Here is a 12048-nt window from a genome sequence, read left to right on the forward strand (position 1 = left end):
AAGGGTTTCTTAACTGGTGGTATCCTAAATGGAGACTTGACCGACGTTGGTCAGACAAAAGCAATCAGATGACGGGGACCCAACATGTCTATCTAAGCCGTGCTATTATAACAGACACAACAAATCTTCCCAAAATAATAAGCCATGCTCAAGCGTTAACGGGTAATTACAACACTTTCTCAAGTTTACATAAACGTCTAATAAGATTAATTAACCCTTAGATACCCACTAATGACAAGTTGGTTTACAACAATAGTCTAGCCCCCTTTCTAATGACACAAAACAAAATTTCCCCTTTTTCTATGAAGAACAAATACATAATGAGAGAATGAAGAAAAGGAAAGAAAATCATTTCTGAGCTAAATTAGCTTCTATTGCATACATTTAAGGATCAAAAACCATCACCTCCATTTAATTTACCCTTTATCATATAGTTATTTATCATTTGGGTTTAAAAATTACAATGAAGGTCATTGCTATATTAAGGCCAATAATTCTGTATATATATATTTAATAATACATGCTAAATAGGTGTTACCCATATTAGCATATATTTTAAATATATACCTTTATCCCCTTTTGGTTAAACATACTTGCTAGAGTATAAACTACATCTCATTTTTTTTTTAATACCAAAACATTTCTTATAATAACTTTATACTAATAAGTAAATCCCCTTTTTTTTTTAAACATTATATATACTAATATAAAAGCCCAACTCATTTGAAAATACAATATATTACTTAAAATAGATTTTACACCAATAACATCTCCCCATTTTATAAAATGAAAACCCCCATTTCATGTTTAACTATACTAATAGATGTTTTTTAAAAAAAACATTTTAAAAACAAAGCAAAGGGCGGCCAAACCCTAGCCGTGCCCTAACTGATAGGAACTGCGGCCACCATGACGGGCGCAGCCCGGGGTTTACTGCATCCGCCATGGGGAACGTAGTCCCTACGGCTCCCCCACACAGTGGTGCCGGAAGGGGCTGCGGCCTCCAAAGGAGACGCAGTCCCCTTCGGCCCCCACTGTGTGTGGGCGCTGATAGTAACTGCAAGCAGCGCGCGGGGAGGGGCGGGTTGAGCTTCGGCTCCCCCCCCGAAACCCCAAATTTGTTATTATTTTCTTTTTTTTTTTGTTATTATATTTTTTTTTTGTTAATATATGATCCGATTCACAGTCGGATTTATCCATTAAAAATCTTTTTAAAAAAATAAGTATATAACCAAATAACGAATTCTCCCATCTTTAATATTTGTTTTGTTTTCATTTTTTTTTTATCACAGACCCATTCTTTTTTTTTCCCAGATTCTACCAAAATCTCCATTATGGGAAGAATATTTCCTATCAAGTTTAAAAATCACAAAATCCATCAAGAACAAAGATTTGATTCAAGAACAACCAAGGTTGGGAGAAAACTGAAACTAAGCCTCAAAACATTCATGGGTAATACTATTTTTTTGTATTCAACAAACAAATAAAGGAGTAGATTCGAATCCTACCTTATAACGCACTCCGGGCAAGAATCTGATGCAGAGCTCCACCTGCAACTCCAAGCAAGAGAACTCCATTTTCTCCCACCATTTTTCCCACCTCCATTTTTTTTCAAAAAAAATCCCCCAAAAGAGAGAACCCCCAAAATGTTTACAAAACTAGGTTAAAAAGAGAAACCCTAATTTTGCCCTAATTTTCAATTTCGAAATTAGGCATTTATTTTTTTTAAATAAAATAAATGAAAATCAAAATGGAAACCACTATTCAATCCTTCTTATTCATTTTTCTTTTTAAAATTAAAAAGCTTCCATTTCTTATTTAACTCTAATTTTAAATTTCTTCATATCACTTTAGCCAACACTTTATATTTTGATTAATTTAATTTTCTAAAAACCAAACTTTTATACTATATCCACTTTACAAGTAAAAAGGAGATAATTTCTTTTTAAATAGTAATAATTTACCCCTTTTTCTTCCAAAATGCGAAAATGAGTAATTTATTTCTATTTCTCAATTGACTTTTAAATTTTTCCTTTCCAAAACGCATAACTCATTAAATTCATTATTTTCGAATTTAACTATTAAATTGACTTGCTATAACATAGTAAAGCGACCTTTTTTAAAATAAATGACTAATCTAATGCAAGAGTCTTATTTCTTCTAATTTCTCAACTACAAATACGTAAATGTTACAAATGCGCAAATGAGCACACTAATCCAAGTTAAATACCTTAAGCTTGCTACATTAATAATTTAAGGCAATCTCTTAAATTAATGATTAATCATATAAAGGAAGCTACCCATTTAAATTTCTAAATTACTAATGTGCTCGTCTACTCATAAATTTGAATTTAATACTTAGAACAACAAACTCTGCTTACCTCGTGCAAGGCACGCAAAACGAGGAAGTCCACCAAATCACATGACATGAAATCCAATGAAAAGTGAGAGCCCCACGAACCACACGTGCAATGCTCACCTGACCATGGCTAAGGCAAGACGAAAGTTATATGACCACCAAAACTGAATTCTAAAGATAAAGGAGGCATACTCAACCTTGCAAATCCCAAAGGAGATGAACCTTGCCTTAGGCGGAGTCGTACCTGCAATCTCCTGCACTCATGAATCACGCAAGCATACATATACATATACATATACATATTCAATGAAGGCGTTAGCTCAAGATTTATCACAAAAGTTAGGAAACAATTACATTTACACAAGGATCGATGCAAAAGCACAATAATAAGTATGCACAATTTATTTATATTATCTAAACTACACATTTCACCATGGTTAACCTACCATTCAAGAATGCCACATAGGAAGTCAGTCATGGTCAAACGGGTTTTACAAGTCTAACTAGGGTATGGGCATTACATTCTCCCCCCCTAGGCTCCGACTTACTCCTAGAAGTCGCAAAGCTAAACGGAAGTCCTGCAACACTTATTAGTCCTTAAACTCAATTAACAATTATCAATTTGCACAACCAACTATTTTGCCATCAACTTAGAACATTATTCATAAATTCTCTACAAGTGTCATCATCCACATCTTCAAATATTCTATAATTTACACACAATCATAGTAGAGAACCGAGACATTTTCCCTTTTTATTACACCAAATTTAAGCAATTTAAATTATATAGACACAGTTATCATACTCATTTATCAAACATGACAAGAAAATATGCTCTGAATGTCAATTTCTTTCACCAATCCATCTCTTTCACAAAACTTTATTGCATAGAACTAGCTTCAAATATCAATTTCTACAACCAAGTTAACTTTTCAACAAATAAGAGCAACGTAAGAACTCAATTGTTTACATTTTTCAGACATACAAGAACCTTTCCAATGACTATGCCCCATAACATAGTGACAAGTTAATACCATTTAATCCATGATTACACATAATATCCATCCACAAGACTGGTTTGCACAACACAATAGGCCACATGTGAGCATGTCTAATGCTCGGTCAAAGGTAACATATATGATCCACATCTCTATGCCTGCTCTCAGAATAAATACATGATCAACAAATGTCCAACATCTCACTCGAGGGCTTGATGGTGCTAGGGTACACCATAGCGGTGCTACCTTCCATACAAGTCCCTCGTGAATATCCCTTGTTGTGTAAGGTGTTTAGCCTCCAAGAGATAGTCACCACTCATAGGTAGGTAGTGGATCCTAGCTGTTTCACAGCCTCACATACCTCCATCCTCAGGGTTCCCTGCGTCTACTTCCTCGTATACACTCATCCAAGCCCATCTCCTACGTTCTTGGAGAGGAATTCACATTGCAACACAAGACCAGCATACGAAAACAACAAGGATAAACCGGTTTAGCCACCGAAGTACAAAAGAATAAAGATCATAATTGTCAATTCCAACAATAAGACAAGAAAATAATTTCCGGATTTGCAACATCAAGTCAAGTAAGATCAAAATTGCAAGATCGTGGCTAAACTGTCAAGGTCAAAGTAAAATAAATTGCTGGTCCACAAGGAAATAAATAAATAATTAAAAGAAAATCATAATTGCACATTACATCACTACGTGACTAATAGCTAGCCACCAATGAGGAAGGAAGGAACAATCGTCTAGCTATCCTAGTAGCTCATCATGTGGTGTGGCCAAGTCACACATCCACATGGCATGGCAGTGTGCACCTCGACATCACCCCGCATCACGTCGTCACGTGGCATGGCTCTACCCTATACCTAGCGGTAGGCCGCATGGAAATGTCTACTACATCTCGCATCATGTCTCAGCACGGCATGGCAATACTCCAAGCGGACAAAGCACGCAATGGACGTATCCTGCATGGCAGTGTACCCCGCGGATAAGGCACGCGCCGGTCACACTCCGCATAGCGATGTTCCTCTCAGGATACTCGTCGTAAGCCAGAGGTATACATGGCTAAGGTCTACCCACAAGTCTACCAACACTAGTCAGTTGGCAACTTATGTAAGAACAATAACACGCCTCTCATGAAGACAAGGCAACAGATGCTCCAATAGAATTCCATCAACATGCTCAAAAACTGTCATCTATATGCTCAAAATAAAGGATAGGAATAAGGCTGGCACACATGAACCTCGTAAATCGGTTCATCACAAGGGGAAGTATTGAGTACACCTATGTTATAGTTTCATTACAAAACTATATTTTTCCTCAAAATAGGGAAGCTAAAGTCGCTTCGCGTCGACGTTACTCGTACGCTGCTCATACTATTCAAGGAATGGTGACTTCTACTACTACCCCTTCACATACTGACTTATCAACAACCCGTGGGTTGGCACTCAGTAAGGAAACAAATAAGCAACATCACATAGATAGGTATGGTTTCCCATACTCATAAGCAGACATATCCCCCATGGTTGATTACTTCACCATCCCATGGGCACACAAAACAAGTACGGGTTTTCTCACAACACACATAGAATAGCACCATTACTGGTTTAGTCACATTTACGGGGAGTACTTTACATTATGCTAACATATACTTTAAGGGAAGTTTTAGCTATGCTTTACACATGAATCGCCAAATAAAGTTTACTCTAGATCCATGTACTGAAATTTTCAACAATTCAAATTTACACGAAGAGATAACATCATTCTGATATCTTTCTCAATCTTCCCTAAGCATTTTCATTCACATTACTAACTATGCAATTTCCCTTTTCAAGGTGAAAAAATTTCCTCTTTCAATTAGAAGCCCAAAGCAACATACAATTTCATATGCGTTATAACAAAATTTCTTCTTAAATCACTGCATTCCAAATAGTATTTCAAAAACAACAATTCCTATATTTTAGACCAGAGGAGGAAGAGAGTTGGAAAATCAACTATTTCCTACGAATACACAAGAATTTCAAGATCACACCATATGCTCGGGCATAAGTTTATCGTTTGAGTTGCTTGGTTTTCATTTTGCTATCTTTAGGAAGGTGCCAAAACATCCTAACATGACATTTCTAATCATTATTGTTGCACTATAATGTTCTAGTTTTCCGATCAAGAATTCAAGACAACCAAACTTTCTTTTGTAATACAAGTCTTCTTGAGAACAATCGCTATTCGTAATACAATACAATACAATAATACATCAAATTTAACATTGAAAATTTATAATACGACAAGGGGGTAAATGAAGAGCTATCTACTAGATATCACACATTTAATGCATACAAATTCAACAAGTCTTTCATTTACTCTTTCTTAAACACAATAAGGCAATTATCTAAACCCAAAGCAAGTTAAATGGTGCATCACTTAATAGGTCCTAAATCACACTAGTTTAACTAAGCACATAAAACAATCTTTCGAGGAGCACATTAGTTCACTCTTGAAGCTACTACAATATGTCCTCTTTTGGTATTCCTTTCACATCAAGCAATTTTCACAAAATCACTATGCGCATATTAATGCACCTTACTTAAAATGGAATTTAATTATACTACTCCTACCAAACACATGGAGAACCCTTTAATGCAAACATACCATTTTCTATCATTAACCAAAAATTAACTCCTAGACCAATCCCTTTCACAATCTAAAACACAAAAACGTTATGAGGCTCACACAAGGGCTCAAGAAATACCATCCTTTCTCTTGCAATAAGAAAACTTAAATAAGGGATAACCACACATATCAATTCCTTTTAATTTACTAGAGAGAGAAGAGGAAGAATCGTAATCTCTAAATTTCTACATAATAAGCATTAATATTTGCCATACTAGTTTTTTTAAAGTGGGCAATCATTAAGATAGATCAAAACCATAAACAAGCACATTTCGTGCTTTTAGATCCCAGACATTAACAACCAACCCAGATGGATTAGTCAAAAGAGTAAAACGAAGCAAGAACGAAGGTACATATGAATCCTTTTCAAAGTAAGAGAAGTCATAGACCAAGACCTCAATAAGCAGACAAAACACCCATAATCATTCACAAAACACCCACATCAAGAAGGTGAAGCAAGGTGTGAACACACACACGTTACACACAAGTAGGGTTTGTTAAATCACACCCTCACATCAAGGAGGACACGCATACAACATAAGGTAGACACCCACACACCAACTAAGGGCACAAGCGAAACCAGAGATCCCAGTGTTGCAACATGGGCTCTGATACCAAGTGTAATGCCCCGCCAGGAAACCCCTAAGGGTTTAAGTTAAAAACACTCAATTAGAGTGTAAATATTTTTTTTTTTTATAATAATTTAGAGCGTTAATGAAATGTTACAATATTAAGATAGATTGAAGTTATCTCAAAGTTATCTCTAACTCGATAACACAGCGGAAGGCTAAATGATCCTAAGAGGTTTCCCAACGCGATTACATAACCTTACACCTAACTCAACTTGCGTCATTAGATCCATTAAACTGGATATCTTACTTACGAGATAATGCATAGATCTAGATTATATATGTGTTCAATGGTTTGACATCTTATAACTTTAGGAAGCGTTCAATTACTTTGGGTGGTTAGGGGGCCATTGAGGGGTTATTTATTCATTGCACTTTAATTCATAATTACGTTAAGAGGCCTCCAGAAAGGTTCCAAGCATTATATATAATGAGGTTCTTTCATTGGGATTAGGGAATCCATTCACAATCGATATCATCCTTTAATATTAAAAGTATGGTTAATCGGACGAGGTTCATTCATTAAGGGTTAACTACAATTAATAGAGTGAGGTCCCTTCATTTGATTTCATGCATAGCCAACTAATGAGTTGTAGTTCTTATATGAAAGATAAAATGTGAGTAGCCATAGAATTCATTTGGAGTTTTTGATAATGCAAATAAATGGACTGATTTCATTAAGGTGGATATGCATTAGGACACACGAGAGCATCCTTTAAATTAAAATATCGTTAGCTAGATGACATTCATCATTTCAAGGTTAGAATAGTAAGATCATAGAGACGTTCTTCTATTAGTATTAAAATACAATTATCTTATTACACATTACTCCTTTTTTTGTTAAATGAAGTTAATATGAGAGAGATACTTTTACTAAGATTTAATGTATAAGCAACCAATCAACTATTTCCCATTTTAGTTCAATTTTAGCAATCATAAGGGATTCTTTTTATAAGGATTATAATATGGATATCTAGTTGAGTCCACACAATTACCAAATTAATCTGGTGAGGGTTATTGGTTATAATTACAACATAAATAACTAAATATATTCATCCATTATAGTGGAATATAATTAACATGGCGTTGCTCATTTAAGGAGATAAAAGTAATTACCTATATGTAGATCATCCTTTAGATTCCAACTTAGAAATTATAACATTAATTCTATCTTTGTTTCCCCTACTCAATTGTTCAATTTACATGCTTAATAACAAGTTAATCCGATGATGTAACCTGGCAAGATTCTTTCCACTGTTACTACGTTTAATTAACCTTATCAAAATACTTTTTCCACAACTTTAATTACAATAATTTAAATACTTTGCCATAATCATAATTTACAATGTTTTATAAATCTGATAACTACATTTATCAAGATAAATAATGTTAAGCACTTAGATTTAAATTCATTAAATTTCCACCATATACTTATACAAGAATACAACCATCCATGATAATTTAAAGCATAAAACAAAGTAAGCTAAAAACATCGCATAACACAGATATGATCTCGGAGTTCACCCCTAAAGGGCTACATCTTTGGGTCTGCTCAACTGCAAGACCCCTTTGGTATTATATCGTTAGGAATACAAAATTTATAAGTCTTTTACATCTTGCCGCTTACGCGAATACAATCAATATACAACAGACACCTCGGACGTTAATTACATAATGATCCCTTTTGAAGCGGATCTTACCAAATACATCAAAACAAAAAGAGCAAGGGTTTCTTAACTGGTGGTATCCTAAATGGAGACTTGACCGACGTTGGTCAGACAAAAGCAATCAGATGACGGGGACCCAACATGTCTATCTAAGCCGTGCTATTATAACAGACACAACAAATCTTCCCAGAATAATAAGCCATGCTCAACCGTTAATGGGTAATTACAACACTTTCTCAAGTTGACATAAACGTCTAATCAGATTAATTAACCCTTAGATACCCACTAATGACAAGTTGGTTTACAACAATAGTCTAGCCCCCTTTCTAATGACACAAAACAAAATTTCCCCTTTTTCTATGAAGAACAAATACATAATGAGTGAATGAAGAAAAGGAAAGAAAATCATTTCTGAGCTAAATTAGCTTCTATTGCATACATTTAAGGATCAAAAACCATCACCTCCATTTAATTTACCCTTTATCATATAGTTATTTATCATTTGGGTTTAAAAATTACAATGAAGGTCATTGCTATATTAAGGCCCATAATTCTGTATATATATATTTAATAATACATGCTAAATAGGTGTTACCCATATTAGCATATATTTTAAATATATACCTTTATCCCCTTTTGGTTAAACATACTTGCTAGAGTATAAACTACATCTCATTTTTTTTTTTAATACCAAAATATTTCTTATAATAACTTTATACTAATAAGTAAATCCCCTTTTTTTTTTAAACATTATATATACTAATATAAAATCCCAACTCATTTGAAAATACAATATATTACTTAAAACAGATTTTACACCAATAACATCTCCCCATTTTATAAAATGAAAACCCCCATTTCATGTTTAACTATACTAATAGATTTTTTTAAAAAATACATTTTAAAAACAAAGCAAAGGGCGGCCAAACCCTAGCCGTGCCCTAACTGATAGGAACTGCGGCCACCATGACGGGCGCAGCCCGGGGTTTACTGCGTCCGCCATGGGGAACGCAGTCCCTACGGCTCCCCCACACAGTGGTGCCAGAAGGGGCTGCAGCCTCCAAAGGAGACGCAGTCCCCTTCGGCCCCCACTGTGTGTGGGCGCCGATAGTAACTGCAAGCGGCGCGCGGGGAGGGGCGGGTTGAGCTTCGGCTCCCCCCCCGAAACCCCAAATTTGTTATTATTTTCTTTTTTTTTTGTTATTATATTTTTTTTTTGTTAATATATGATCCGATTCACAGTCGGATTTATCCATTAAAAATATTTTTAAAAAAATAAGTATATAACCAAATAACGAATTCTCCCATCTTTAATATTTGTTTTGTTTTCATTTTTTTTTTATCACAGACCCATTCTTTTTTTTTCCAGATTCTACCAAAATCTCCATTATGGGAAGAATATTTCCTATCAAGTTTAAAAATCACAAAATCCATCAAGAACAAGGATTTGATTCAAGAACAACCAAGGTTGGGAGAAAACTGAAACTAAGCCTCAAAACATTCATGGGTAATACTATTTTTTTGTATTCAACAAACAAATAAAGGAGTAGATTCGAATCCTACCTTATAATGCACTCCGGGCAAGAATCTGATGCAGAGCTCCACCTGCAACTCCAAGCAAGAGAACTCCATTTTCTCCCACCATTTTTCCCACCTCCATTTTTTTTCAAAAAAAATCCCCCAAAAGAGAGAACCCCCAAAATGTTTACAAAACTAGGTTAAAAAGAGAAACCCTAATTTTGCCTTAATTTTCAATTTGGAAATTAGGCATTTATTTTTTTAAAATAAAATAAATGAAAATCAAAATGGAAACCACTATTCAATCCTTCTTATTCATTTTTCTTTTTAAAATTAAAAAGCTTCCATTTCTTATTTAACTCTAATTTTAAATTTCTTCATATCACTTTAGCCAACACTTTATATTTTGATTAATTTAATTTTCTAAAAACCAAACTTTTATACTATATCCACTTTACAAGTAAAAAGGAGATAATTTCTTTTTAAATAGTAATAATTTACCCCTTTTTCTTCCAAAATGCGAAAATGAGTAATTTATTTCTATTTCTCAATTGACTTTTAAATTTTTCCTTTCCAAAACACATAACTCATTAAATTCATTATTTTCGAATTTAACTATTAAATTGACTTGCTATAACATAGTAAAGCGACCTTTTTTAAAATAAATGACTAATCTAATGCAAGAGTCTTATTTCTTGTAATTTCTCAACTACAAATACGTAAATGTTACAAATGCGCAAATGAGCACACTAATCCAAGTTAAATACCTTAAGCTTGCTACATTAATAATTTAAGGCAATCTCTTAAATTAATGATTAATCATATAAAGGAAGCTACCCATTTAAATTTCTAAATTACTAATGTGCTCGTCTACTCATAAATTTGAATTTAATACTTAGAACAACAAACTCCGCTTACCTCGTGCAAGGCATGCAAAACGAGGAAGTCCACCAAATCACATGACATGAAATCCAATGAAAAGTGAGAGCCCCACGAACCACACGTGCGATGCTCACCTGACCATGGCTAAGGCAAGACGATAGTTATATGACCACCAAAATTGAATTCTAAAGATAAAGGAGGCATACTCAACCTTGCAAATCCCAAAGGAGATGAACCTTGCCTTAGGCGGAGTCGTACCTGCAATCTCCTGCACTCATGAATCATGCAAGCATACATATACATATACATATTCAATGAAGGCGTTAGCTCGAGATTTATCACAAAAGTTAGGAAACAATTACATTTACACAAGGATCGATGCAAAAGCATAATAATAAGTATGCACAATTTATTTATATTAGCTAAACTACACATTTCACCATGGTTAACCTACCATTCAAGAATGCCACATAGGAAGTCAATCATGGTCAAACAGGTTTTACAAGTCTAACTAGGGTATGAGCATTACACATTTATTGACTAAAATAACTCCAAAACACTTATGACATCCTATTCTAAGGTCCTATTGGTCTAATGAGACCCAAGGTTGTCTTAAGGTACCTTTGGGACTCTTAGCCTTACAAATTGGACCAAAAAACATTATTAGGTGGATCCAAAGGATCAACACCATGATTACATCCTTTTAATCTCTTACTACAACCTAGTGATCTTCAAGAGTCTGGGATATGTCTTGGGTGCCCTGCACCAAAACCATGTTTTTTCAGTCATCTAAGTCACTTAATCAAATCGGCAAAGCTTAACCGGTAGTAGAAGCAGTTAAACAATGAACTAATAAAGAAGTACAGTGTTATGATCAAGTGACCGGTATGGGAAATCAGTGAAGAGTCAAGTGTTGCAGTTTGGAGAGAATCTTTATAACAATGGAAGGGGTATATGTCTAGAACCACATCGACAGATTCAACTGAATGAGCGAGTTATGATGAGTAGAGCAGTCAGTCTTGAAGAAATGTTAACCGATAGAGAAGAATCACTTAAATCGATAAAACCGGTAGATATAATATTTTATTTTTATTTTTTGGCTGACATAAGCAAAGCGTGTTAAGCAAGATTGACCAGATACATTGAGCCTAGGAAATTGTTCCAAGGTTGTTTGCCGACTTAGCAGAGTTGTTTATAAAAGGATGAATATTGTGTGATGATGTATCAGATAAAGGATCTAGATTGAAGATTTGATTGTGCGGTGGAAGGTGAAGCTCTGTATTGATATTTAGTTGGTGTTAGTTGTAGAACAGAAGCAAATCT

The sequence above is a fragment of the Cryptomeria japonica genome, chromosome 2 (genome assembly GCF_030272615.1).
Source record: "Cryptomeria japonica chromosome 2, Sugi_1.0, whole genome shotgun sequence".
Lineage (NCBI taxonomy): Eukaryota > Viridiplantae > Streptophyta > Pinopsida > Cupressales > Cupressaceae > Cryptomeria > Cryptomeria japonica.